Source organism: Rattus norvegicus, chromosome 9 (genome assembly GCF_021556685.1).
Source record: "Rattus norvegicus strain SHRSP/BbbUtx chromosome 9, alternate assembly SHRSP_T2T, whole genome shotgun sequence".
In the NCBI taxonomy this organism is placed as follows: Eukaryota; Metazoa; Chordata; class Mammalia; order Rodentia; family Muridae; genus Rattus; species Rattus norvegicus.
The window spans coordinates 44,207,347-44,234,198 of NC_141542.1; the positions used below are offsets into that span (position 1 = coordinate 44,207,347).

Sequence of the window (26,852 nt, forward strand, 5' to 3'; positions counted from 1 at the left end):
GTGTCACTTCTTGATGATTAAGTATTCAAAGTCTAGGCCTATGGGCGCCATTCTTATTCAACCACCACTGCCATATTTAAAGTAGTAATACAATGCAAAATGAGATAGAACAACTAAAATAAGATACTGTAATAAAATGCTAGACAAATGGGTGCTTTTCTCCAAACAAATTATAATGCAGTATTTACTCTGTGTGTTGATATAATACCGCTGTACTGAATCTGGTAAATTTTGGAAGGACTTTGGGATAGTATTAGTTGATTACATATAGTTGACTTAAAAATCACAGACATTAAAATTCTAGAAAAACAGAATTGATAATAAAAATAACTTCTAAAAACAAGCATATATGTAGTGTGTTCAAACTGGATGTGCCGGACAAAGCAAGATTGGCATTCCACGCAGGAAGGAAAATGGTGATATAAGGTTTATCACATTTCTTAGAATGATACAATATTTAAATTTATGGGGTTTTCTGGGATTTATCATTTAACATTGCAGACTGAACTTGACTTTGGTTCATAAAACTGTTTCATTTATACTCACAGGTATTTTGAAAGGCTTTTTATCAATTTGGTTTTCAATGATCAGGGAAGTCTTACAATGCTCATTAATCAAAATGCACAACAGGACTATGGATCATAGCCTTTACAATTGGCAAGTGCCTGTTTCAAGACAGTTTCCTCCTTTTATGTAACAAGTACTTGGAAGAAATATCTGTTACTGCAAATGTGGCTGCGAGGAACAGTTTAAACTATTAGCAATCTTATCATTTGAAGCAATGAAATTTTACTGAAAATTCTGTGCAAAAGAGAAGAGCATTATAAAAATATTAAGAAAGTTGCCTTCAGCTCTAATGACGATACATGCAGAAGTGATGCTACCAGCACCATTGTCTGTGTAAAAATCCTGCATAATATACAATATTGACAGTCTTAGAGACTGCAAGTATTCCTGGGATATAAGCTATTCATTTATGAGCACTGACCTTTGACAGACAGTGAGTGACATTTCATTTAATAAAACCGACACTACAAGTATATCTTCAGCCTTCATGCAGTTTGTCAGTGTTTCAGGCCAGCTATGGTTACGGCTATTGATACTATTCCTTCTCCTACAGTTAAGAAAAGATGCAAAACATCTCAAGCAATTTCAACTTGAAGAAGGCTAAACTTGTAAAAACAGTTATTTTTTTTTTGAGAGAGAGAGAGAGAGAAAAGGTCACTGGTTTTCTAAATACAAAGCCTTAGTACCACCATAAAAGAGAATTTATTTTATTAAATGAATGATAAGCCAAGAAGGTCACGGTAGCTCGACAAGAACAATAGCGGGTCATGAGCACATAAATCCTGAAAGAAGCTTCTTTCATTTAAGAGGGCAGGATTATTATACTATTTGGTAAAAGTGCAAGAAGCAATAGGAAGTTATTGATGCGGTACAAGTACCAATTAAGACTTTTAAAAACCTGAGTGAAATCTAACTAAGTCTGGACCTGATAATGTGTATAAATAAGACAAGGTTTATCATATATGTTGATTTGCAGACATAATACACAACAGAAAATAATGAATGTATAATCATCCAATAATGTGCTTGCTTTTTAACCCATATAAAAATAACTGCTATTTCACTTTGGTTGCTTTATCTATTTGCTTGTTCTGTTTGTTTGCTAGTTCTCTTGTGTAATAACTTAAACTTCAGATTTCAATAAAACTAATGAGAAATATAAACATGTTATTAAAATAATGCCTACATATTTTCATAAAAATCGTTGATAGTATCATTGGAGGAATACTTCATTACTGCAAGTTGTATCACAAAACATGAACTTGTGCCTCTGTAATATTTCTTAAAAGTTCACCATATTTTAAAAAGTCTTTATATATGTGTGTGTGTGTGTGTGCGTGTGTGTGTGTGTGTGTGTGAGTGTGAATATATATACTCTATTTGCATATATGCCTGCATGACAGATGACTGTATTAGACAGAAGAGGATGAAAGATTCCATTATAGGTGTATATAGAATTCAGGACCTCTGGATAAACAGTCAGTGTTCTTATCCACTGATCCATTTCTCCACCCTGTCTCTGTAATAATTTATCGACAAATCATTTAAATTATAAAATAAAATTTTAATAAAATGCAGGAGAGAGAGTTCATATTAGTTAGATTTTTCACTAGCCATAGAATTAAAGGCTGTGAACATATTACCTACCACATAATCACTTGTAAATTAGTGAATAGGAATCAACTTCATTAGTGCAGTCATTACATAAAACACTGTTCTTTGGAGTTCACCGTAGTGATGTGATGTGATTTTTCCCTGCCATGTGTATTGAAAATGATCTAATCCCAGTTCTGATACATAACGAGTTTGATGCCCAGCATTTTTTTATCTTACACAAAATAAGTTAAGCATACAAAAACCTGACTTTTTCTTTTCTTTTTTTTTTTTTTTTTTTCGGAGCTGGGGACCGAACCCAGGGCCTTGCGCTTCCTAGGCAAGTGCTCTACCACTGAGCTAAGTCCCCAACCCCAAAACCTGACTTTTTCAACCTGTTATAAAATTCTTGTTTATGGGCAACTGAAAATGCATTATGTCTCATGTTAGTTGAATTTAGACAGAATTACACAGAAACAAACTTATTTGGAGCACCACTGCTGGAGTATTAAGTGGGAGAAATAATAATTTGATTAATTGCTAGAAGTAAGCAATCTTTTGTAAAAATGAGAACCTTACCCAGATCAATTACAGAATTTGTAGTTACAAATACTCTTTCAGCTTCACCAATGATTATCTATAGATGAGAATTACCTATCATACACAGGAGGAGGAAGAAGATAATCACAGTAGAGTACTTCTATGATTTACATAATTAGGAATATTGAAAATAAGAGATAGGAAATATAAGATTATGTATGTATGTATTCATGCGTGCATGCATGGCTATACATATTTCAAATTAAGTGTTGTAGAGGATGAAAGTAAGCAACATGGAAAAATAACTGGACTGGACTGGACTGGACTGGACTAATAAAAACTGAGACAACTTCAATACTGAGCTGAAATGAAAACAATGAAGAAAATAAAAAGAAAGGAAGGAGAATGGAATATTTAAATATTTAGAATCATTAGAAAATCATAAAATAAAATAACAACATAATCTGACACAAGAGCACCAGAGGCAAAATCAGGAAATGCATTTGGCATAGTGAGTGTTGAGAACATACAGCATTCCCTGTAGACATAAAATGTCAGAAGACTGAGAACTAGAGGAGCATATAGTATTAAAAACATCAACACCCATACACATACTCAGCTGTAAAAACCATGCACATGGAGAATATGAAGTCAATAACATGAAGAGATAACACAAAGAAAACAAATTTCCTGTCTTGTCAAAGAAAAATACTAAACCAGATTCTAAGGAGAAAACACATAAGCACAGTGATAATAGACTAATCCACCAATGTCTAGAAGTACAAATCCATGAGATTTGAGCTTTTGGTGACTATATATATATATTTTTTAATTGGATATTTTTTATTTACATTTTAAATGTTATCCCCCTTTCTGGCTTCACCTCCAGAAAGCCACTATGATATCTCCCCTACCCCCTGCTTCTATAAGAGTGCTTTAACACCTAGCCACTCCCTCCTACCCCACTCCCCTGGCATTCCCCTACACTGGGGCATTGATCCTTGACAGGACCAAGGGCCTCTCCTCCCATTGATGCCAGATAAGATCATCCTGTGGTACATGTGTAGATGGAGGTGTAGGTCCATCCTCATATACTCTTGGGATGGTGGTTTAGTTCCTCGTATCTCTGAGGGCTCTGGTTGGTTGATATTTTTGTTCTTGTAGGATTGCAAAACCTTTCAGTTCTTTCAGTCCTTTTTCTAGCTCCTCCATTTGGGACCGAGTTCTCAGTACAATGGTTCACTACAAGCCACAGCCTCTATATTTGTAGTCTCTGACAGAGCCTCTCAGGAGATAGCTATATCAGGCTCCTGTCAGCATGTACTTCTTGGCATCCTCAATATTGTCTGAGTTTGGTGGCTATATGTGGGATAAATCCACAGGTGGGGCACTCTCTGTGTGCCTTTCCTTCATTCCATGCTCCACATATTGTCTCCAAATTTCCTCCTGTGAGTATTTTGTTCCCCTTTCTAAGAAGGACTGACACATCCACACTTTGGTCTTCCTTCTTCTTGAGCTCTATGTGTTCTGTAAATTGTATAATGTGTATTCCAAGCTTTTGGGCTAAAATTCACTAATCAGTGAGTACATACCATGTGTATTCTTTTCTGATTTAGTTACCTCACTCAGGATGATATTTTCTAGTTCCATCCATTTGCCTCAGCATTTCATGAAGTCATTGTTTTTAATTGCTGAGTAGCACTACATTGTATAAGGTACCTCATAAAACTTCAAAGCTTCTGTAAGGCAAAAGACAATTTTTTTTGCATTTTATTTATTTATTTTTATTGGATATATTTCTTTATTTACATTTCAAATGCTATTCCCTTTCCTTGTTTCCTGTCCATAAGCCCCATATCCACTCCCCTCCCCCATAATGGTGTTATTCCTCCCCATCCACCTCCCCTTATAACCCTGCCTCCAACATTCCCCTGCACTGGGGGTTCAACCTTGACAGGACCAAGGGCTTCCCCTTCCACTGGTGCCCCAACAAGGCTATTCTCTGCTACATATGCTCCAGCCCGGGTCAGTCCATGTATAGTCTTTGGGTAGTGGTTTAGTGCCCAGAAGCTTTGGTTGGTTCGCATTCTTGTTCCTATGGGGTTGCAACCCTTCAGTTCTTTCAATACTTCCTCTAATAAAACAGGAAGCAACGAATTGGGGAAAAGTTTTTTTTTTTTGTTTTTTGTTTTTTTTTTTACCAATCCTACATCCAATAAAGGGCTACTATGCAATATATACAAGAACTCAAGAAGGTAAACTCAAGATAATCAAATAACCCTTTTAAAAATGGGCTACAGGGCTAAACAAAGAATTATCAGCTGAGGAATATTGAATGGCTGAGAAGCACCTAAATAAATGTTCAACATCCTTAGTCATCAGCGAAATGCAAATCAAACGAACCCTGAGATTCCATCTCACACTAGTCAGAATGGCTAAGATCAAAAATTCAGGTGACAACAGATGCTGGCAAGGATGTGGAGAAAGAGGAACACTCCTCCATTGTGGTGGGATTGTAAGCTTGTACAACCACTCTAGAAAACAGTCTCAAAGTTCCTCAGAAAATTGGACGTATTACTCCCTGAGAACCCAGCTATACCATTCCTGGACATATACCCCAAAGATGCTCCAATGTTTAATAAGAACACATGCTCAACTATGTTCATAGCGGGCTTATTTATAATATCCAGAAGGTGGAAAAAACCCACATGTCCTTCAGCAGAAGAATGAATACAGAAAATGTCATACATTCACACAATGGAAGAGTATATATATATATATATATATATATATATATATATAAATAGATATAGATATAGATATAGATATAGATATATAGATATATAGATATATAGATATATAGATATAGATATAGATATAGATATAGATATAGATATATAGATATAGATAGATATAGATATATATTTTAATCACAACATTAGGGCAGATGAAACAGAGGAGCCATGAATTCATGTCCACCCTCGGCTACACACACAAATCTTGTTTAAAAACTCAAAATAAAAAAACCTACAAACCTATAAGTACTCAGCCATTCATATAAATTAATCAGTACAAGTACAGGGGAAACTATTGTCGGAAAATCTGTTCTCAAATAAGATTCAAATAAATTCTATGACAACAATAAAAATAATTGAAATTACACTTACACCCAGTGAAAAGATCTGAAATTATGATAGTAAGAATGTATTATTTTCCTTATGAATATACCTAAATTATGTCTATATTATCAACATCAGTAAATTTGGCAAGTAAAACACTTTACAATGAGATAACACCCACACTATTACAAGAGACTATGATTGTTTTAAATTTTGTTATCTACCACAAAGACAAGTTGGTCTTCATATAGTAGCATATATTTAAATATTTTTGGAGTACATGACAGTAATATTATGTTAAGTGAAAAAACCCTACAGCTCTGAACCAATTTAGATTAACTTTAAATTATAATATTTGAAACTTTGGAGATGCTTATTTTCATATTTATATAAACAAGCAAATAAATATCTGTATATATCTATATATTTGTATATGTTTATCATCTATATCATGGTTTCTGTATATTCATATACATCACTTTGAATCACATTGATCTAGCTGGTACATATTGTACATCCTATTCACCTCTAATAGAAAAGATATCCTCATCATTTTTAAATGAACATACAATCCTATCTGAGCATTCTTCAGTTGACATTAAATTTGGAATATTCGAAAATATGTAAAGCATAGTCTTTATGATTTTGATTCTGAATCTAGCCTTTAACAGGTGAGCCATCTCTCCAGCCTGTAAAGTATATTCTGAAACTGCAATGCAATCCAGTTACAAAAACAAGTGAAAAGAGTAAATTAACTACAGATCAAACACATTTTTAATATTTTATTATTTTTAATATGTGCATATGTGTGGGGAAGGGAGAGGTTGTGAATCGAATGCAGTGTTGGAAAAGACCCAAAGAGTGTCAGATCTTTTGGATCTGTCATAATAGGAAACAGTTAGCTATCTAACATAGGTACTGTCAAACTTAGATCCTGTGGAAATACAGAAGACATTCTTAATTGCTGAACTGTCTCCTCAGCCTCCAAAATAATCTAAACACATAGGACAACCAAAAAAGTGTAGAGCATTGAAAATAAAACTAATAATCATGTAGATATTTTCCGATAATTGTTTTTGAGATAGCATGATCATGGAAATACATTTAAAACTGGGCAAGTCCTTGAGACTGATAATAATGTATGACATCACTTAAAATCCATCTTGATAAACAAGGGACCAACACAACCCCAACCAAAGGCAGCATCACTTGCGTTTCCTAAGCACAAGAGAGGATAGAAAGCATGAGTCCCCGCTTTGAACTCCATGTGATCCTTTAGTCTAACACATGGTAAATCCAAACAAACTCTGAGCTAGACATGATTACATATGTGGCCTAGAGAAGTACATTGGCTCAGATTATCAGATTTCTACTTTAGCCTGTATACTTGTGATTCATTGCATTGGTCATGAGTCCCAAGTCCATGTCAAAGGTAGCTAGCCTGTATAGCAATAGGATCCTACAATGGTCTGATCTGAAAGATATGATATGGAATTGTAATATCTATAGTAAGGTGTTTGCAGGACCCTAGGGCTGTCCTAGTCATAAATATTCTGCCTCAAATTGGGCACCATGCTACAATACTTGACAGTAAGCCATGGACTCCAGATTAGACACTTGGGCCTGCCCCAGGCTGTGGAAGGAATTGCTCTTTTTATCTTTTCCTCCGAATCAGACTGTACAACACAGCAAACACTGATTTGGGACAACTTTGAATTGGATTTCCCTCTAGTGTTGAGACTGAGATAACACACAAAAATGAAATAATTACATCTCTGGATTGAGAGCACCACCTAGTACTGAAATACCTGAATTAACCACATGCTCACAGAAAAAGAGTAGCCTGCTCGGAGAGTCTGGAAGGCTTGGCGTGATGCCAGATTTGGAAAACTGGAACAAATAACTGACCATTTATGTCCAGAGAGCATTGCATATCAATTATCAAGATCTTTGGAGAACCTAGGATGCACTGAAAGCCAAAAGTCGTAGGGGAACTTTAATAGATATTAATCAGACTGGAGAGAGAGAGAGAGAGAGAGAGAGAGAGAGAGAGAGAGAGAGAGAGAGAGAGAGAGAGAATATAAGAATATAAGCAATTAATCTAGGAGCTGTCTAAATTAAAATCTTCTCTCTTTTTGTAGCATGTCTGCAACTTTTCAAGTAACATCTAAAACCAAATAGCTATTAACTATCAGTTTAATCATAAGAATCATAACTCTCAACATTGGGGTATACTCCTATTTTGCATTGTAATAATAAAACATCATGACGAAGGAAACTTACAAATGTGAGGGTGTATTTGTCTTATGGTTCTAAAGAGATAAAAGCCCTCCCAAATAAGAAAGAAAGTAGAAGGTAGCAGACATTGGATAGAACAGCAGATTAGGGTCCCCATCTTTAATAGCAGGCACCAAATAGAGCGTAAACTTGTAATGGCCTGTGGTTTATAAATCCTCCTGTGCCATAATTCTTCCAACAAGGGCATATCCCACAAACCCATCCTAAGGGCATATTCCATAAACCTATTCTAACAGTGCCACCCACTGGCAACCAACTATTAAAAAACATCTGAGCCTATGGGGACATCCTTTTCAGTCCACCATGGGGTGGTAAAGTCCCCTTTTCTTTTATGTGTACACAACTGCACGTTCTAATATTAGAAAGTGTAGTCTGCTCATGTTAGCCCAAGATCTTCCATATAATTCAACCAGGTATCAGTAGAAGGGGAGAACAGAATGAGAGTGCACAGGTAACCCACTAAACTGTGATAGGCAGTATGATTATGTAGGCATCCCTTAGGCAATTCATGGAATCTATTTCTTCATCTTGAGGGAAGATAAACTGCTTCTTATGACTGTTGGTAATGAGATGTTAAAGTGGGAACTCTGTAAGCGCAGAATAAGATGAACCATGTTAAGAAAGAATTCAATATTTTCTGAGAAATTTAAGTACTACTTTTTTTCATGGTTTTATAGCTTACAGTTTATTCAATGTGCATAGAGATTTTTAAATGCACGAGAAAGCTGTTGAAGACAGATTGTAACATTCTAACCTGTCATAACTCTTAAGATTTATTCAATTGTAGTATATCCAGATGACAGCTTGTACTGCCCTGGGTTTACTACATTCAAAGGGACAAGGAAAGTAGTCAGGTTCTACTCTATGTCTCTCCTCTGAACTCCATTTGGATACCTAAATTTTGAGTTATGTCTATTCCGTAGAGGTCTCCAGTATACTGTGTGATAGAATATTCTGCCCTAACATATTAATAAGAAATGTGGAATGGTAACCTCATGGTTCCCAGGTTCAACCCATTTTGCTCATATGGTTATTGTAATCCTGCAAATGTTACTGGCTGCTGTATGGTAGGGCACATTTATCACATGCGCCTAAACCATCTTAGGAAAGTGGTAAGCAGTCCCATAGGAGGCCGCTAATTGCCTCCTTCTAACCCCAAGCTAGGCAGTGACCTTTACCCCTCCCCTAATAACAGGTATAGACAGGAATTGTTAGACCAGAATGTCAGAGAATGTGAATGTCCTCAACCTGATTTCTAAGTGAAAGAGAAAGCATGGGAACCAATCAATCTTTGGATTAGTCCACAAGGTTATAGAGAGCTCATTGATCTTTCTTCTGGGGAACTGACACAAAGGAAATCATGTCAGTTTCTTCTTTAGATCCACTACCTAGCCCATATTTTCTCTTCTATTCTTTTTTTAATATTTATTTTATTTATATGAATACACTGTAGCTGTCTTCAGACACATCAGAAGAGGGATGGTTGTGAGCCACCATGTGGTTGCTGGGAATTGAACTCAGGACCTCTGGAAGAGCAGGTCGGTGTTCTTAACTGCTGAGCCATCTCTCCAGCCCCTCTCTTCTATTCTTATTTGCTCTCCTTTCTACATATGGTTTATGATATCCTGACCACATTTTGCCTCTTTTAGGTTGACAGGTTGCTATATTATAAACATTTGGCCCCTCAACCAGAATGAAAAGGAAGTGAAGGGAGTAACGCCCTATTGAGAGCACATTTTCAAAAGTTTATTTTCATCCTGGTCATAAAGAAAGAGATTTGCCAGGTCGTGGATATATGTGGCCTGTCTCCTGCCTGGGATAGGCCAATCTGTAACGCAATGATTTTCTGGTTCTGGCAGGCATCATATAAACAATGCCTAAGCCCTGATGGTTATAGTATTAGTCATTTATCAGCTTCATTTCCCTTCAGAGACATCAGCCTGTCTTTGAGAACCTTACCATGCAAAGAAGGACTATCTTCTTATCAGTTTGGACAATGTCTAACAATTGTGTTTCATATATCTCTAGTCAATTTTTCGAGGGAAAAGAACTTATTGTTCAAATGCTGTTCCTTCAATAATGTTACAGTAAGAGTACAGTAAGAAAAAAATCATGGCTTACATATGGGGAGTCTTTATCCTTCCTTCCCATCAACCTCAAGCTGTTCCTCATGACCCCTCATTGAGAAATCCTAATATATTAGATCCACCTCTAGTCTTGAGGTTTGAAGCATTTCTAGCTTGGTATTCTGGGCCTCTACTACCCAAGCTAGATACAGGACTTAGAAGAGGTAGAGAGACACTCATTTCTTTTACGTTATAACTCCTCACCCAGTGTCTTCAGCCTGTGTCTCCAGCCACACAACTGAACAGAGAATAGCAACACCCATCCCAGTACAGCAAGATGCTGCCTTTGTTTCACAAAGTGGGTCAAACTGTTTCAAAAGACAAAACAAAACAACAGTTATTAATTTAAGATGTCTCAATACTCATAAGATGAGCCAGTCACATTTGACAAATAGACCATTTTTTTGCGCATATGGAGTTTTGAAGACCAATTCAGGTTTTCCTCGGTGTAAGCTTTCTTAACTTTAAACCCACCCCTCCACGCCACCCCTATCCCCACACTTCTGACTGGCTTGTCAATTGTTGCCAAAAAAATGGCCTTCCTTTATGGGACCTAGTCCTTCTGAGGAAGCTTAGGCCAAGTTGGTGTGAGGACTTCATTATATCAGGCAACAAGCTCCAGGTTTGCAATTCACAACATGGCCTCCAACTCTGAGCTCATGTACATCCCCTAGACCGTCACTCTACACAACGAGGAGGTGAGAGTCAAGGAGGTCAGCTAGTGTCAGCTTTGAACCAGGGCTTGTTTGCAAAGGCCTTGGTCAATGTCAACACTGGGAGACTCATCTGCATTTTAGTAATTGGTGGGCCCTCTCCAGCAGCTGGAGCCCTGCCTGCTGGCAGCCCTGATGCCACTGCTGCCCCAGATGAGGAGAAGAAATTGGAAGCAAAATGGGAAGAATCTGAGGAATCAGATGATGACATGGGCTTTGGTCTTTTTGACTGAACTGCTTTTGTTAAAAAGCCCAATAAAGGAGTTTAACCTGTTTTAAAGAGAGGGAGAGGGAGGGAGAAAATGGAGGGAGGGAGAGAGGGAGGGAGAAAGGGAGGGTAGGAGGGTGGGAGGGAGGGAGGGAGGGAGCAAGATTCCTAGACAGCTCTAGCATTTCTTGAAGTTAGTTTTACTGGGAATTTACAAAGAGAAATGTGTCTTATATGACAGTTAAATATACAAATTCTTAAAATATGAGTCAGAAAGAGGTCACTTAAATGGTTAGAAAAAAGTGATTTTTATCCTACTGGAAATAGCTTTATTTATTCAGGAAATCCTCAAAGATTTTAGGCATAGGAGAAAAAAATTGTTAACTATATATCTGAGAGAAGCTTAATATCTAGACTATCTAAAGAACCTAGAATATGCAGGCCCCGTGAGAGAGAGAGACCTCACCGCCTGGTCAGGTGGGCACTCCTGAGGCTGCAGAGCGGAAGAGACCACCAACACTGCTCACCCCTGCCCACATCCCTGGCCCAAGAGGAAACTGTATAAGGCCTCTGGGCTCCCGTGGGGGAGGGCCCAGGAGCGGCAGGACCCCTGCCTGAGACACCGCCGGAACCTGAAGGAAACAGACCGGATAAACAGTTCTCTGCACCCAAATCCCTTGGGAGGGAGAGCTAAACCTTCAGAGAGGCAGACAAGCCTGGGAAACCAGAAGAGACTGCTCTCTGCACACACATCTTGGACGCCAGAGGAAAAAGCCAAAGACCATCTGGAACCCTGGTGCACTGAAGCTCCCGGAAACGGCAGCACAGGTCTTCCTGGTTGCTGCCACTGCAGAGAGCCCGTGGGCAGCACCCCACGAGCGAACTTGAGCCTCAGGACCACAGGTAAGACCAAATTTTCTGCTGCAAGAAAGCTGCCTGGTGAACTCAAGACACAGGCCCACAGGAACAGCTGAAGACCTGTAAAGAGGAAAAACTACACGCCCGAAAGCAGAACACTCTGTCCCCATAACTGACTGAAAGAGAGGAAAACAGGTCTACAGCACTCCTGACACACAGGCTTATAGGACAGTCTAGCCACTGTCAGAAATAGCAGAACAAAGTAACACTAGAGATAATCTGATGGCAAGAGGCAAGCACAGGAACCCAAGCAACAGAAACCAAGACTACATGGCACCATTGGAGCCCAATTCTCCCATCAAAACAAACATGGAATATCCAAACACACCAGAAAAGCAAGATCTAGTTTCAAAATCATTTTTGATCATGATGCTGGAGGACTTCAAGAAAGACATGAAGAACTCCCTTAGAGAACAAGTAGAAGCCTACAGAGAGGAATGGCAAAAATGCCTGAAAGAATTCCAGGAAAACATAAATAAACAAGTAGAAGCCCATAGAGAGGAGACACAAAAATCCCTGAAAGAATTCCAGGAAAACATAAATAAACAAATAGAAGCCCATAGAGAGGAGACACAAAAATCCCTGAAAGAATTCCAGGAAAACACAATCAAACAGTTGAAGGAATTAAAAATGGAAATAGAAGCAATCAAGAAAGAACACATGGAAACAACCCTGGATATAGAAAACAAAAGAAGAGACAAGGAGCTGTAGATACAAGCTTCACCAACAGAATACAAGAGATGGAAGAGATAATCTCAGGAGCAGAAGATTCCATAGAAATCATTGACTAAACTGTCAAAGATAATGTAAAGCAGAAAAAGCTACTGGTCCAAAACATACAGGAAATCCAGGACTCAATGAGAAGATCAAACCTAAGGATAATAGGTATAGAAGAGAGTGAAGACTCCCAGCTCAAAGGACCAGTAAATATCTTCAACAAAATCATAGAAGAAAACTTCCCTAACCTAAAAAAAGAGATACCCATAGGCATACAAGAAGCCTACAGAACTCCAAATAGATTGGACCAGAAAAGAAACACCTCCCGTCACATAATTGTCAAAACACCAAACGCACAAAATAAAGAAAGAATATTAAAAGCAGTAAGCGAAAAAGGTCAAGTAACATATAAAGGCAGACCTATCAGAATCACACCAGACTTCTCGCCAGAAACTATGAAGGCCAGAAGATCCTGGACTGATGTCCTACAGACACTAAGAGAACACAAATGCCAGCCCAGGTTACTGTATCCAGCAAAACTCTCAATTAACATTGATGGAGAAACCAAGATATTCCATGACAAAACCAAATTTACACAATATCTTTCTACAAATCCAGCACTACAAAGGATAATAAATGGTAAAGCCCAACAAAAGGAGGCAAGCTATACCCTAGAAGAAGCAAGAAACTAATCGTCTTGACAACAAAACAAAGAGAATGAAAGCACACAAACATAACCTCACATCCAAATATGAATATAACAGGAAGCAATAATCACTATTCCTTAATATCTCTCAATATCAATGGCCTCAACTCCCCAATAAAAAGACATAGATTAACAAACTGGATACGCAACGAGGACCCTGCATTCTGCTGCCTACAGGAAACACACCTCAGAGACAAAGACAGACACTACCTCAGAGTGAAAGGCTGGAAAACAACTTTCCAAGCAAATGGTCGGAAGAAGCAAGCTGGAGTAGCCATTCTAATATCAAATAAAATCAATTTCCAACTAAAAGTCATCAAAAAAAGATAAGGAAGGACAATTCATATTCATCAAAGGAAAAATCCACCAAGATGAACACTCAATCCTAAATATCTATGCCCCAAATACAAGGGCACCTACATACGTAAAAGAAACCTTACTAAAGCTCAAAACAAATATTGCACCTCACACAATAATAGTGGGAGATTTCAACACCCCACTCTCATCAATGGACAGTTCATGGAAACAGAAATTAAACAGTGATGTCGACAGACTAAGAGAAGTCATGAGCCAAATGGACTTAACGGATATTTATAGAACATTCTATCCTAAAGCAAAAGGATGTACCTTCTTCTCAGCTCCTCATGTTACTTTCTCCAAAACTGACCATATAATTGGTCAAAAAACGGGCCTCAACAGGTACAGAAAGATAGAAATAATCTCATGCGTGCTATCGGACCACCACGGCCTAAAACTGGTCTTCAATAACAATAAGGGAAGAATGCCCACATATACATGGAAATTGAACAATGCTCTACGCAATGATAACCTGGTCAAGGAAGAAATAAAGAAAGAAATTAAAAACTTTTTAGAATTTAATGAAAATGAAGGCACAACATACCCAAACTTATGGGACACAATGAAAGCTGTGCTAAGAGGAAAACTCATAGCGCTGAGTGCCTGCAGAAAGAAACAGGAAAGAGCATATGTCAGCAGCTTGACAGCACACCTAAAAGCTCTAGAACAAAAAGAAGCAAATACACCCAGGAGGAGTAGAAGGCAGGAAATAATCAAACTCAGAGCTGAAATCAACCAAGTAGAAACAAAAAGGACCATAGAAAGAATCAACAGAACCAAAAGTTGGTTCTTTGAGAAAATCAACAAGATAGATAAACCGTTACTTAGCCAGACTAACGAGAGGACACAGAGAGTGTGTCCAAATTAACAAAATCAGAAATGAAAAGGGAGACAAAACTACAGATTCGGAGGAAATTCAAAAAATCATCAGATCTTACTATAAAAACCTATATTCAACAAAACTTGAAAATCTTCAGGAAATGGACAATTTCCTAGACAGATACCAGGTATCGAAGTTAAATCAGGAACAGATAAACCAGTTAAACAACCCCATAACTCCTAAGGAAATAGAAGCAGTCATTAAAGGTCTCCCAACCAAAAAGGGCCCAGGTCCAGACGGGTTTAGTGCAGAATTTTATCAAACCTTCATAGAAGACCTCATACCAATATTATCCAAACTATTCCACAAAATTGAAACAGATGGATCACTACCGAATTCCTTCTATGAAGCCACAATTACTCTTATACCTAAACCACACAAAGACACAACAAAGAAAGAGAACTTCAGACCAATTTCCCTTATGAATATCGACGCAAAAATACTCAATAAAATTCTGGCAAACCAAATTCAAGAGCACATCAAAACAATCATCCACCATGATCAAGTAGGCTTCATCCCAGGCATGCAGGGATGGTTTAATATACGGAAAACCATCAACGTGATCCATTATATAAACAAACTGAAAGAACAGAACCACATGATCATTTCATTAGATGCAGACAAAGCATTTGACAAAATTCAACACCCCTTCATGATAAAAGTCCTGGAAAGAATAGGAATTCAAGGCCCATACCTAAACATAGTAAAAGCCATATACAGCAAACCAGTTGCTAACATTAAACTAAATGGAGAGAAACTTGAAGCAATCCAACTAAAATCAGGGACTAGACAAGGCTGCCCATTGTCTCCCTACTTATTCAATATAGTTCTTGAAGTTCTAGCCAGAGCAATCAGACAACAAAAGGAGATCAAGGGGATACAGATAGGAAAAGAAGAGGTCAAAATATCACTATTTGCAGATGACATGATAGTATATTTAAGTGATCCCAAAAGTTCCACCAGAGAACTACTAAAGCTGATAAACAACTTCAGCAAAGTGGCTGGGTATAAAATTAACTCAAATAAATCAGTTGCCTTCCTCTATACAAAAGAGAAACAAGCCGAGAAAGAAATTAGGGAAACGACACCCTTCATAATAGACCCAAATAATATAAAGTACCTCGGTGTGACTTTAACCAAGCAAGTAAAAGATCTGTACAATAAGAACTTCAAGACAGTGAGGAAAGAAATTGAAGAAGACCTCAGAAGGTGGAAAGATCTCCCATGCTCATGGATTGGCAGGATTAATATAGTAAAAATGGCCATTTTACCAAAAGCAATCTACAGATTCAATGCAATCCCCATCAAAATACCAATCCAATTCTTCAAAGAGTTAGACAGAACAATTTGCAAATTCATCTGGAATAACAAAAAACCCAGGATAGCTAAAGCTATCCTCAACAATAAAAGGACTTCAGGGGGAATCACTATCCCTGAACTCAAGCAGTATTACAGAGCAATAGTGATAAAAACTGCATGGTATTGGTACAGAGACAGACAGATAGACCAATGGAATAGAATTGAAGACCCAGAAATGAACCCACACACCTATGGTCACTTGATTTTTGACAAAGGAGCCAAAACCATCCAATGGAAAAAAGATAGCATTTTCAGCAAATGGTGCTGGTTCAACTGGAGGGCAACATGTAGAAGAACGCAGATTGATCCATCCTTATCACCCTGTACAAAGCTTAAGTCCAAGTGGATCAAGGACCTCCACATCAAACCAGACACACTCAAACTAATAGAAGAAAAACTAGGGAAGCATCTGGAACACATGGGCACTGGAAAAAATTTCCTGAACAAAACACCAATGGCTTACGCTCTAAGATCAAGAATCGACAAATGGGATCTCATAAAACTGCAAAGCTTCTGTAAGGCAAAGGACACTGTGGTTAGGACAAAACGGCAACCAACAGATTGGGAAAAGATCTTTACCAATCCTACAACAGATAGAGGCCTTATATCCAAAATATACAAAGAACTCAAGAAGTTAGACCGCAGGGAAACAAATAACCCTATTAAAAAATGGGGTTCAGAGCTAAACAAAGAATTCACAGCTGAGGAATGCCGAATGGCTGAGAAACACCTAAAGAAATGTTCAACATCTTTAGTCATAAGGGAAATGCAAATCAAAACAACCCTGAGATTTCACCTCACACCAGTGCGATTGGCTAAGATCAAAAACTCAGGTGACAGCAGATGCTGGCGAGGATGTGGAGAAAGAGGAACACTCCTCCATTGTTGGTGGGATTGCAGACTGGTAAAACCATTCTGGAAATCAGTCTGGAGGTTCCTCAGAAAATTGGACATTGAACTGCCTGAGGATCCAGCTATACCTCTCTTTGGCATATACCCAAAAGATGCCTCAACATATAAAAGAGACACGTGCTCCACTATGTTCATCGCAGCCTTATTTATAATAGCCAGAAAATGGAAAGAACCCAGATGCCCTTCAACAGAGGAATGGATATAGAAAATGTGGTACATCTACACAATGGAATATTACTCAGCTATCAAAAACAACGAGTTTATGAAATTCGTAGGCAAATGGTTGGAACTGAAAAATATCATCCTGAGTGAGCTAACCCAATCACAGAAAGACATACATGGTATGCACTCATTGATAAGTGGCTATTAGCCCAAATGCTTGAATTACCCTAGATCCCTAGAACAAACGAAACTCAAGACTGATGATCAAAATGTGAATGCTTCACTCCTTCTTTAAATGAGGAAAAAGAATACCCTTGGCAGGGAAGGGAGAGGCAAAGATTAAAACAGAGACTGAAGGAACACCCATTCAGAGCCTGTCCCACATTTGGCCCATACATATACAGCCACCCAATTGGACTAGATGGATGAAGCAAAGAAGTGCAGACCGACAGGAGCCGGATGTAGATTGCTCCTGAGAGACACAGCCAGAATACAGCAAATACAGAGGCGAATGCCAGCAGCAAACCACTGAACTGAGAATAGGACCCCCGTTGAAGGAATCAGAGAAAGAACTGGAAGAGCTTGAAGGGGCTCGAGACCCCATATGTACAACAATGCCAAGCAACCAGAGTTCCAGGGACTAAGCCACTAACTAAAGACTATACATGGACTGACCCTGGACTCTGACCCTATAGATAGCAATGAATATCCTAGTAAGAGCACCAGTGGAAGGGGAAGCCCTTGGTCCTGCTAAGACTGAACCCCCAGTGAACTAGATTATGGGGGGAGGGCGGCAATGGGGGGAGGGTTGGGAGGGGAACACCCATAAAGAAGGGGAGGGGGGAGGGGGTTGTTTGCCCGGAAACCAGGAAAGGGAATAACACTTGAAATGTATATAAGAAATACTCAAGTTAATAAAAATAAAAAATAAAAAAAAAAGAACCTAGAATATTACGTATCAAGAAAACAAGCAACTCAAATGAAAACAAATGGCCTAAGGGAGTGAACTGAGAGTTCTCCCAAAATCCAAGTGACTAATAAATACTTTAGAGGCTGGGGATTTAGCTCAGTGGTAGAGCGCTTACCTAGGAAGCGCAAGGCCCTGGGTTCGGTCCCCAGCTCCTAAAAAAAGAACCAAAAAAGAAAAAAAATAAATACTTTAATAAATGTTCAACATCATTAGCCATGAGGGAAATGGAAATTAAAGCTACTTTGAGATTGGATCTCACACCACATCAGAAAGGCTATTATCCAGAAAACAAATGGAGCAAAGGCTGCCGGATCCCGGGGAAAGTAGAGCCTTTGTTCACTGGAGTGAATTAATACAATTCACATGGGAATCATCATGGAGGTTTCTAAAAGAAAAAATCTAAAATAGATTACTCTATAACCCAGTCACATAACTCCAGGGCAGATAACGAGCCATTGGTACATCTTACCTGCATGTCCGTGTTCAATGCTTCTGTGTTTACAAAATCCAGGAAATTGAAACAATCTAGTTGTCTATCTGTTGATGAAGGAATAATGAAAGCTTGGTAGATAACCATAATTAGATATTATTCTACACTAAAGACAACGTCATGAAACATACACAAATGTGGAAGCAATTTAAACAATAAAATACTGAATAAGAAAATCTAGCCCCAGAATGATTAACAACACGTATAATTTGGGGTATATGGTTTCTTCAAAAGTGGAGTAGAGATATGTGGGAAAGTTGTGGTTGGGGGGAAGTCAAAACAAAATTAAGACAGAATGAGTAATCAATTAGGAACCTTATAAAACAAGACAGTTGCATACAAAATGACTTACTGAATCCCATGTGTCTATTTTCATAACATTATTGTATGCATGATTACTTCTTTTTTTCCCACTTTTGCAGGGTTTTATCCTTGTGCATGCTTATGCAAGGAAAAGTCTTGTGTCAGTCATCTAAAATTAATCTTATTTTCTTCATTTGAATCATTTAGCCCAAGATTGTAGGGCTCTGGTACCCAGGGAATCTTCACAGCAATTTCTGGCCCTGCTAGGTGAGTGGTTTCAGAGAGGGGAGAGAGAACTCAGGCAGTGAGGGAACAGCTTTCACAGCCCCCAGCTGCTGGTCCTTCTCCTTTGAGCGGCTGCTGCTTGGGTTGCTTAGGCCAGGTTGAGCCAGCAGGAGACTGACTAGTCAGGTAGGGGTGTAGGAGCAGATCTCTTCCCGAAGCAACAGTGTTACAACTCTTATGACAGAAACTCTCAGACGAATGGAATTCCTGTACACCTTTAATTCTGAACATGAAACTTAAATACAGTTTTTTTGTGGGGTGGGTCAGTGTCTGACAGCAGGTACTTTCTACTGGTTTGGCCTGAGAGCTCAGGAAGACACCATCTACATATTCGGGGGCGTGGTCCTGTTTCTATGTCCTCACCTGTAGAGGAGGATTTTGGGGTATTGTCCTCTATGACTGATCTGTCTTTGGCCTATGTAACCTGTGGTCATGTCCCCATCTGTGGAGTGGGCTTGAGGCATTGCCCTAAATGACTGGTCTGTCTCAAACCTCTCCACAGGGATCCGTGGGGGGAGTACACCCTGGGAGAATGGGAATGCACCTGCCATCCATTTTGGGGTCTCCCAGGGTTTTTACCTATCTCGACCAGGACTCAGGGTACCTTTCTTCAACCGCTGACCCACACAAAATATATTTAGCAAGATGGAAAGTAATACATTTTTTAATCTCTTAGTTTTATAAGTTTTTCTTAAAATAACTTGCAAATAGAAAAAAAATCACACACCATAAGTAACAAGACACCAAAGTCTGCAAATCAACCAATTTCTAGATAGAAATTGCTTCCTCTTCCTCCTCCTCCTCTTTCTCCTCCTCCTCCTCCTTCTCCTCTTCTTCCTCCTCCTCTTTCTCCTCCTCCTCCTCCTCTTTCTCCTCCTCCTCCTCCTCTTCCTCCTCCTCCTCCTCTTTCTCCTCTTCCTCCTCCTTCTCCTCTTCCTCCTCTTCTTTTTGAGAAATCCTTTCAAAAAACCAGAGTTTCCCGTAAAATTTTATACATTCTGCCTCAATGTGGAGGCACACCCCTTCAGTCACAGCATATGGAAGAGAGCAGCAGTCAGATCTCTGTAAGTTCCAAGCCGACCAGTTGTATATAGAAGAGCCAGGGCTACAGAGAAAGAAAAAAAATCTTGCCAAAACAATAACCAAAGTGTAGATGCTTCAGTCCTTCTTAGAAAGGGGGGCAAAATACTCACAGGAGGTAGAGGGTGGGAGGGACTTGGGAGGAAGAAAAGAGGGAGAGGGGTAAAGGGAAGGTAGGATCAGGTATGGGAGGGATGATTTACAGAGGGTCAGAAAATAAACAGAGATGCGGAACAATGTGGGATGGGAAGCTGGGTGTAGGCACCAGAAAGTCCCAGATGTAAGGAAGCAAGAGGCTCCCTGAAATCTCCAAGAAAGGGGAGGGAGAACCTGTAGAGATCATATACAGAGGTTAGGCAAGGCTCCCTGTTGGGGGATGGGGCCACCCACTCATCTCCAAACTTTTAACTTTGCTCTTGTCTAAAGAAAATACAGAGAAAAAGGGTGGAGCAGAGACTGAAGGAAAGGCCATCCAGAGACTGCCACACATGGGTATCCATCCCACATACAGACACCAATCCCAGACACTATTGCTAATGCCAAGAAGTGCTTGATGACTGGAGCCTGATATAGCTGTCTCCTGAGAGGCCCTGCCAAAGCCTGACAAATACAGAGGCAGAGGCTCATTGTCAACCATTGGACTAAGCACACGGACCCCAAAGAAGGAGGTAGCAAAAGGATAGAAGGAGCTGAAGGGGTTTGCAACCCATTAGGAATAACCACAATAGCAACCAACCAGACCTAGAACTCCCAGGGACTGAATCACCATACCTAGAGTACACATGGAAGAACCCATGGCTCCACCTGGATATGTAGCAGAGGATGGCCTTGTGAGGCATCAACGGGAGGAGAGGCCTTTGGTCCTATGAAGGCTGGATACCCCAGTGTAAGGGAAGGCCAGGGTGGTGAGGTGAGAGTGGGTGGGTGGGGGAGCACTCTCACAGAAGCAGGGGAAGGGGGAGGGGATATGGGGTTTGCGGAGGGGGTAACATTTGAAATGCAAATAAATAAAATATACCCCCCAAACACCCAAATTTACACTTTAGATATTAAATGTATTTGATGCATTAATCTACCAGAAAAATACAATCCAAGTCAGAATAAGAACTAGAAAAACAAGTGGTTGTATATTCTGTTTTACAACCCTTGTCCATTATTTGCATTTAATTTTAATTGCATTTCAATTTTCTTTAGAGGTGAATAGTATTTCAGTTTTCATATATACCAAATTTTAATTGTCCATTCATCTGTTGGTGAACAGCTAAATTAATACCAATTCTTTGCTATAATGATGCAGATATATCTGTAGTAGACTATGGAGAGACGTCTCTCAGTATATGCTCAGATGTGAAATAACTGGGTTATATGGTAGCTGTGGTTTTAGTAATGTATTAAACAATCAATAAATTGATTTCTAGAAAGAAAATATTAGTTAGCACCCCCACAACAATAAATAGTGCTTCCATTCTTTTAAAATCCTCTCTAAAAACTTTTGGCACATATATTGATGATAGCTATTCTGACTAGGGACTGGTACTATCTCAAAGTGATTTTGAGTTACATATTCTTGATGGCTATCACTGTTCTACACTTCTAAAAATCATTTATGATCATATATTTTTCTTTTCAAGCCATCTATTTAGTTCCTTTGATTATTTTTTTAATCATCACACTTGTTCCCTTGGTTTTTAATTTCTACAATTTGCTGCAATTTTTAGGAATAGCCCCTTGTCTGAAGTATCGCTGGTAAAAGTTTTCTTCCATTCTGTAGGCTGTTTTGATGATTGTTTCCTTTGCTATACAAAACCTTTATTTTTTTCAGGCACACACATGCATTAATAACTGGTCTCCATATTGTGGAGTGCTTTTAAAAATTATAAGGATATGGAAGCTGCAGTGTATCTCAGTCCGTTTTCCCCAATGCTTCACTTGTGAATGTTCCTCACAGTGAGTAATGAGTCATTGGCCTTGCTCGAGGCCTCTGGCTTCTGCTATACCATTGAGTTGGGTGTGTGATGTTCAATTCACAGAGAATCAATGAAATGTTTTAAAAAGAGAATGAACTTGCCTGCCAGAATATTCCAAAAAGAACCCCTATTTTCTGTTAAAAGTTTCAGTGTTGCAGGTTTTAAAATATGGTCTTTCATCCATTTTGACTTCATTTTGATACAATAAGAAGGAGATATATATATATATATTACATATTACATATAATATATATGTAATTTCATATTTCTAGATGTAGAAATTAAGTTGTCTCAGAAGTTTTTGCTCAAAGACTTAAAAATAAATAAAATAAAACAAAATAAAATAAAATATATTTTCCAACTTTCTAAAACATTATGTAGGAATGGTTTTGTCAATTTATTTTTGGGTCTTTTCCTGAATGTCATTATTTTACATGTCTTATTTAATACCAGTATGACACATATTTTTACATATTTAGTACAACTGCTCAACAATATAGCTTCAGTATGATTTTGTCTTTACTCATTAGGATTTCTCTCAGTATTTATAGTCTTCTGTAGATCTATATGAACTGTTGTGTTTTTGTTTTTTCTAAACTCATAAACTATAATATGGAAAAATTTTAATGTCTCTGTACTAATTCTGTATATCAATTTTGGTAGTATACATTTTCTTTTATGATATTAATTTCATCTATCCCGGAATATGCAATGTTTTACATCATTTATTATCTTCTTTGATTATTTTTTTGTTTTTAGTATCTTGAAATTTTCATTGTAGAAGTCTTTCGATTTTTTGATTATATATATATATATATATATATATATTCCTACAAACTTAATTTTTGGGGGAGGTATTTGAAATGAAGTATATTTCTCCTAAAAACTTGATTGTATGTTAAATGCAAGGCAAAGAGATTTTTTTTTGGCTTTGTATCTTACAGCAATACTGTAAGTTATTATTAGATCCAAGAGGTTGCTACTAGACTCGGTAGGGTATTTTAAGGAAATAAACACGATATCTCTAAAGACAGAGATTTTGACTACTTCTTTCCCTATTGTGTGTATTTCATATCTTTCCTTTGTGTAATTTCTGTGAATAAGTCTTTGAGAACTGTATCAGATAAAAAAGGAGAGTGAACATATTTTACTCATTCTTGGTTTTAAAGTAAATATTGTTAGTTTCCACCCAATGAGGATCATGTGTGCTATGTTTTGTTCTAAATAGCATTTATATTTTTGAGGTTAGTTCTATCTATTAGTAAAGTCTCCAAAATTTATATGATGATGACATGTTGGAGTTTGTCGAATACTTTTTCAGCATCAATGAAATAGTTATGTGGTTTATGTCCCTCAGTGTGTTATATATTATAATTTCTTTATTTATGTACCTTGAACTAACTTTGCCTTTCTTGATGAGGACCACTTAGTTATAATGTACTGTCTTCAAATATGCTCATAAATTGAGTTTGGAAATATTTGATAAAAACTGCATCTATATTCATCAAAGAAATTAGTCTACAGTTTTCTTTATTTTCACTTTTTCTCTTTCTTTTGTTTTTTTTTTGGGGGGGGGGGGTACCAAGATAATACAGCTTTAATTGACCAATACTTTTGAGAACAGATTTCTTGTAAGTAGCGGGATCACATAAAACTTTACTCATCCTATTCTGGTTTAAATGACTGGAAAACAAATGAAACAAAGAGAAATCCACAATCCATGAACAATAAAGAGAGAGCAACTAATTTCAAGATTCAGTCTAGTATTCAACTAAAATGTCATTTTTCTGGGTCATATTTCCTAATCTTCTTTAGTGTCTTTTCCTATATTTCACTTCCTCCACAAATTTATTTCCCACTCTTATTTTTGGATGATCAGGCTAATCAATACGAGTCTTTCATTCTTTTTGTCAATTATTCTGTGGTCATATATGAGAAGAGTTTTCTCATCAATGGTCACACATAAAACTGGATCACATACAAAGCAGATGTAATCAAAATGTAAAGTCATTTATTTTGAATTAATCAATATGTATTATGTTCATAGATGTCCTGACCTAACCGAGTGAAAGCTATAAAGATTGGGACTGGACAGTGGCCTCTGGTTTTGAAGAAATGATCAGCATCTTATGAAACAGCCTGGGTAAAGGCCATATGGTTAGGTGTTGAAGATAATGCCCAGGTTACAGAAAGGGAGAAGATGGAAACTCCAATTCTTTAAGACAGGGGATTCTGCCAGGAGCACACAATTTTGAAAAACAAAACACAAGACAAAAAACAAACACCCAGGCCTTCTGAGGAGGAATTGAACCCAGCAGCTTCTTAATGACAGACTTGTGAGATTCTAGACAGAGGCCCCATTTGAGTCTACAGAGTATGAGGAAGGCACTACATGCTTTTTTTTTAGCTTTCAATTTTCTGATAATTATTTTCGACAGGTAGCTAACTCGTACAAATGAATTGGATTGATATTTAATAATCTAAAATGTTCAAATGTGTGTTGTTCAATCTTGGAAATGTCAAAAATATTGTTTTATAATTTATTAATATAGAAATACAATTTATAAATGAACACACAACTCACATATAATATACACCACATAATACAAATGCTATAACAATTATTTATAACCAATATACAAATGTTAAGTTTGATGATTACATGAAACTGTTAGAACTTTTAAAACTTAAGAGCTTTGGCTATTATTATTTTATCTGTAACTAAAGTTAAAAATGTCAAAATCAGTTTTAAATTGCTGACATTAGAATTCTCCAACATACCTGGATACCGATTAAAATGTTTGCTGGGAATTTTCAGACTTGGTCCAGGCTATTAGAAGCATTTCACCTGCCAGGATTCATAAATAAGAAGTGTCTGTCCCTGTAGTTATCTGCTCTGTGATTTTTGTAGAGAACTGCTAGGGAGGATTCAGTTCTGGTCAACAACAGCTTCCTATATGCATCATTATGCTTTGCTTAGCAACTGCCTTGATTCTTCCATACTAGACGTCTTGTCTGGGTGCTAATGATAAGGGAAATTTTAAGATACTTTATTTCTCACTGAACACATAGAATTTTTTGACACATAACGTCCCTCTAAGTTGTAGACCATGAGTTGCTTTGTTCCACAGGAAATTAAAATAATTGCTGTCCCCTTTTAAACTGATTGCATACACTGTTGAATATTGTTTTTGTCTCTTTTAACTGCTATGACATATAGCATATTACACTTCTCTTCTTCACCTGTGTTCTTAGCTATTTCTCTTCACTTTTATTCACAAAATGAATGGTTTTGTTACATAATTTTAAGGTGAAGGATATAATGGATTTAAAATGCTAAGAGAAGCAAAAGTATCAAGTCATGTCAAAACATAAACTAAAATACATAGGTTATTTCTACTTCTGTTACAGATCAAGTCTTCTATAGTTCTTCAACTAGAGCCAGCTGCTAACAATTTACATGCTGTATAAAAGATGCCTTAGAAAGATGGACAAATTTGTATGCTTGAAAAAGATGGGACTCAGGAAATGGAGGTAATGGCAGGTGAGGAGACAGTTATCATTACTCTGGATTGGAAAATACATTCCAAGAATCAGTAGTTCATAATTCCCTAAATGTCACAAAGGATTTAAATGAACACATTCGAGACATTATCAAATTTTCAACATATGCCACCTCATTTTTTTGCAACCAAATCAGCAGAGTTAGTCTTATGACTATTGAAGATAAATCATCAGAGTGAGAATATGGTGCTTTATTTTGAAGGGAATGTAATGAGTAGCAAGATTTCTCTTGATTAGCTGTGTACACAAGAGTGCAATGGGCATTACAACTGCTGAAAAAAGTGACCAATAATCATATGTCAAAAGAATATATGTATGTTTTAAATGAACGGGAAAATTAGCTGTTGAGAAAAAACAAGGAGTCAATGAATAAAAATTGAGTCTGCAACCAGTAGATCTAGAGTGAATTAATGCTTAACTTAATGAAATCATTCTAAAAAGGGAGGCAGGTAAATTAACAGTACCTACTTTTATCATTTTGTATATGTGCAGCTACAAAAATAGGTTCTTCTCTTGAGGTTTATAAATTATGTTGGTGACCAAATTAAAATATTATGCTGTATGTTATGCTTTCCCTATATATGTAGAAAAGCTGACAAGGATAATTATATTTCAAGTTGTAGCCAACAAAGTTAGTCAAGGGTGACTTGTGATTTTTATGCTTTTCACAAACGGTCAAATGTTGACACTAGTAATGTCTTCTATTAAAATAGGAAATCACCCGGGGATTTAGCTCAGTGGTAGAGCGCTTGCCTAGGAAGCGCAAGGCCCTCGGTTCGGTCCCCAGCTCCGAAAAAAAAGAACCAAAAAAAAAAAAAATAGGAAATCACCATATTATTAGCATAAGGAAATAGCAAAATCACTAACCAAAATACAAATGCAATTCTCAGATCTCCTTAGATCACCCATGAGAAAAGTAGTAAAATGAAGAAGTAGATGAAAATTACAGAAATAAAAACCTAAACTTAGGTAAACCTTCACTTACCACTGAAACAGAAAAAGATTAAAAGTTATATTA

The 26,852-nt window shown here is 37.6% G+C and overlaps 1 long non-coding RNA gene and 1 pseudogene across 2 annotated transcripts in view; one reads left to right on the forward strand and one right to left on the reverse strand.

Moving 5' to 3' along the window:
• The window catches only part of LOC148003667 (uncharacterized), a 52,500-nt gene extending 27,330 nt beyond the window's left edge, over window positions 1-25,170 (reverse strand). The window contains exons 1-4 of one of the 2 annotated variants that reach the window (XR_015629946.1): window positions 25,052-25,170; window positions 18,615-18,682; window positions 18,261-18,297; window positions 10,448-10,551 (exon numbers count right to left, since the gene is read on the reverse strand). This is a non-coding gene — a long non-coding RNA (uncharacterized LOC148003667). The remainder of the gene's footprint in view (window positions 1-10,447; window positions 10,552-18,260; window positions 18,298-18,614; window positions 18,683-25,051) is intronic. The other variant, XR_015629947.1, reaches the window with a different exon arrangement.
• Window positions 10,882-11,189, forward strand: Rplp1-ps3 (ribosomal protein lateral stalk subunit P1, pseudogene 3; annotated as a pseudogene).
• Window positions 25,171-26,852: the final 1,682 nt, after the last annotated feature.